The 3,211-nt window shown below is 34.2% G+C and overlaps 1 non-coding gene across 1 annotated transcript; it reads left to right on the forward strand.

Moving 5' to 3' along the window:
• The first annotated feature begins 223 nt into the window (after positions 1-223).
• On the forward strand, positions 224-295 carry TRNAG-UCC (transfer RNA glycine (anticodon UCC)). The gene has a single exon. It is a non-coding gene; the product is annotated as a tRNA-Gly (tRNA).
• Positions 296-3,211: the final 2,916 nt, after the last annotated feature.

Genomic DNA, 3,211 nt, shown 5'->3' on the forward strand with positions numbered 1-3,211 from the left:
TTTGACTAACAAATGGCCTTTGGCAACCAGCAAGCGTTGGTGGTATATTGGTGGGCATAGCTGCCTTACAAGCAGTTGACCCGGGTTCGATTCCCGGCCAACGGATGGCTTTTCTAGTGTATTCTTTTATTTTTTTAAGCTCATAAGATCCTTAGAGAAAGTTTCTTGTTTTGAAGGAATCCAGAATAACCTGACCAAGAAATGCCCTTTCAATAAATAGGAAGCTTTGGTGGTATAGTGGTGAGCATAGCTGCCTTCCAAGCAGTTGACCCGGGTTCGATTCCCGGCCAATACATAGTTTGTATTCTATTCTTTTTTAAGATCATAAGCTCCATAGAGAATGTTTCTTGTTTTGAAGAAATCAGGAATACACTGACCAAGAAATGCCCTTTCAACAAATGGGAAGCTTTGTTGGTATGTGTAGCACTTATGGGGTATGGACAGAGTCATGGCTTTGTCATTCACAGAATACTAGATTTATGGCATCTTAAAAATATCCAACTCTGAATAGTCTTATGTAAATTAGACTAATAAATATATTTTCCTATTATCTGCTTTAACATTTGATTCAAATTCTCTTTTCCAAAAGTGCCAAAATGTGGACTTAAATTTACACGATGTTTATTTATTAATTTGCTTTTTAAACCTAATTTGTGCATTGTATTAATATTTTCCATCATCAAAAGAGGTGCATTACAGTCAATTAATGGATTAACAGTGTACTCTTTTCCTTTTTTAAGATCATAAGCTCTTTAGAGAATGTTTCTTGTTTTGAAGAAATCAGGAATACACTGACCAAGAAATGCCCTTTCAACAAATGGGAAGCTTTGTTGGTATGTGTAGCACTTATGGGGTATGGACAGAGTCATGGCTTTGTCATTCACAGAATACTAGATTTATGGCATCTTAAAAATATCCAACTCTGAATAATGTTATGTAAATTAAACTATTAAATATATTTTCCTATTATCTGCTTTAACATTTGATTCAAATTCTCTTTTCCAAAAGTGCCAAAAAGTGGACTTAAATGTACACCATGTTTTTATTTATTCATTTGCATTTTAAACCTAATTTGTGCATTGTATTAATATTTTCCATCATCAAAAGAAGTGCATTGCAGTCAATTAATGGGTTAACAGTGCAGAGCATTTAAATCATACAATCAGGTGTTGTGGCTTACACATTTGACTAACAAATGGCCTTTGACAGCCAGGAAGCGTTGGTGGTATAGTGGTGAGCATAGCTGCCTTCCAAGCAGTTGACCCGGGTTCGATTACCGGCAAATGCATCGCTTTTTTTGTGTCGTCTTTTATTTTTTTAAGCTCATAAGATCCTTAGAGAAAGTTTCTTATTTTGAAGGAATCTTTAATAAACTGACCAAGAAATGCCCTATCAAGAAATATGAAGCGTTGGTGGTATAGTGGTGAGCATAGCTGCCTTCAAGCAGTTGACCCGGGTTCGATTCCCGGCAAATGCATAGTTTGTATTCTATTCATTTTTTAAGATCATAAGCTCATTAGAGAATGTTTCTTGTTTTGTAGGAATTAGGAATACCCTCACCAAGAAATGCCCTTTCAAAAAACGGGAAGCTTTGTTGGTATGTGTAGCACTGGCCAACGCATGATTTTTCTTATGTATTCTTTTCATTTTTTAACATCATAAGCTCCTTAGAGAATGTTTCTTGTTTTGAAGAAATCAGGAATACACTGACCAAGAAATGCCCTTTCAACAAATGGGAAGCTTTGTTGGTATGTGTAGCACTTATGGGGTATGGACAGAGTCATGGCTTTGTCATTCACAGAATACTAGATTTATGGCATCTTAAAAATATCCAACTCTGAATAGTCTTATGTAAATTAGACTATTAAATATATTTTCCTATTATCTGCTTTAACATTTGATTCAAATTCTCTTTTCCAAAAATGCCAAAAAGTGGACTTAAGTGTACAACATGTTTATTTATTCATTTGCATTTTAAACCTAATTTGTGCATTGTAATAATATTTTCCATCATCAAAAGAAGTGCATTGCAGTCAATTAATGGATTAACAGTGTATTCTTTTCATTTTTTAAGATCATAAGCTCCTTAGAGAATGTTTCTTGTTTTGAAGAAATCAGGAAAACACTGACCAAGAAATGCCCTTTCAACAAATGGGAAGCTTTGTTGGTATGTGTAGCACTTATGGGGTATGGACAGTCATGGCTTTGTCATTCACAGAATACTAGATTTATGGCATCTTAAAAATATCCAACTCTGAATAGTCTTATGTAAATTAGACTATTAAATATATTTTCCTATTATCTGCTTTAACATTTAATTCAAATTCTCTTTTCCAAAAGTGCCAAAAAGTGGACTTAAATGTTCAACATGTTTATTTATTCATTTGCATTTTAAATCAAATTTGTGCATTGTATTAATATTTTCCATCATCAAAAGAAGTGCATTGCAGTCAATTAATGGATTAACAGTGTATTCTTTTCATTTTTTAAGATCATAAGCTCCTTAGAGAATGTTTCTTGTTTTGAAGAAATCAGGAATACACTGACCAAGAAATGCCCTTTCAACAAATGGGAAGCTTTGTTGGTATGTGTAGCACTTATGGGGTATGGACAGAGTCATGGCTTTGTCATTCACAGAATACTAGATTGATGGCATCTTAAAAATATCCAACTCTGAATAGTCTTATGTAAATTAGACTATTAAATATATTTTCCTATTATCTGCTTTAACATTTAATTCAAATTCTCTTTTCCAAAAGTGCCAAAAAGAGAACTTAAATGTACACCATGTTTATTTATTCATTTGCATTTTAAACCTAATTTGTGCATTGTATTAATATTTTCCATCATCAAAAGAAGTGCTTTGCAGTCAATTAATGGATTAACAGTGCAGAGCATTTAAATCATACAATCAGGTGTTGTGGCTTACAGATTTGACTAACAAATGGCCTTTGGCAACCAGCAAGCGTTGGTGGTATATTGGTGAGCATATCTGCCTTCCAAGCAGTTGACCCGGGTTCGATTCCCGGCCAACGGATGGCTTTTCTTGTGTATTCTTTTATTTTTTTAAGCTCATAAGATCCTTAGAGAAAGTTTCTTGTTTTGAAGGAATCCAGAATAACCTGACCAAGAAATGCCCTTTCAATAAATAGGAAGCTTTGGTGGTATAGTGGTGAGCATAGCTGCCTTCCAAGCAGTTGACTCGGGTTTG

The sequence above is a fragment of the Taudactylus pleione genome, unplaced genomic scaffold (genome assembly GCF_031769625.1).
Source record: "Taudactylus pleione unplaced genomic scaffold, aTauple2 ptg000467l, whole genome shotgun sequence".
NCBI classification, from domain to species: domain Eukaryota; kingdom Metazoa; phylum Chordata; class Amphibia; order Anura; family Myobatrachidae; genus Taudactylus; species Taudactylus pleione.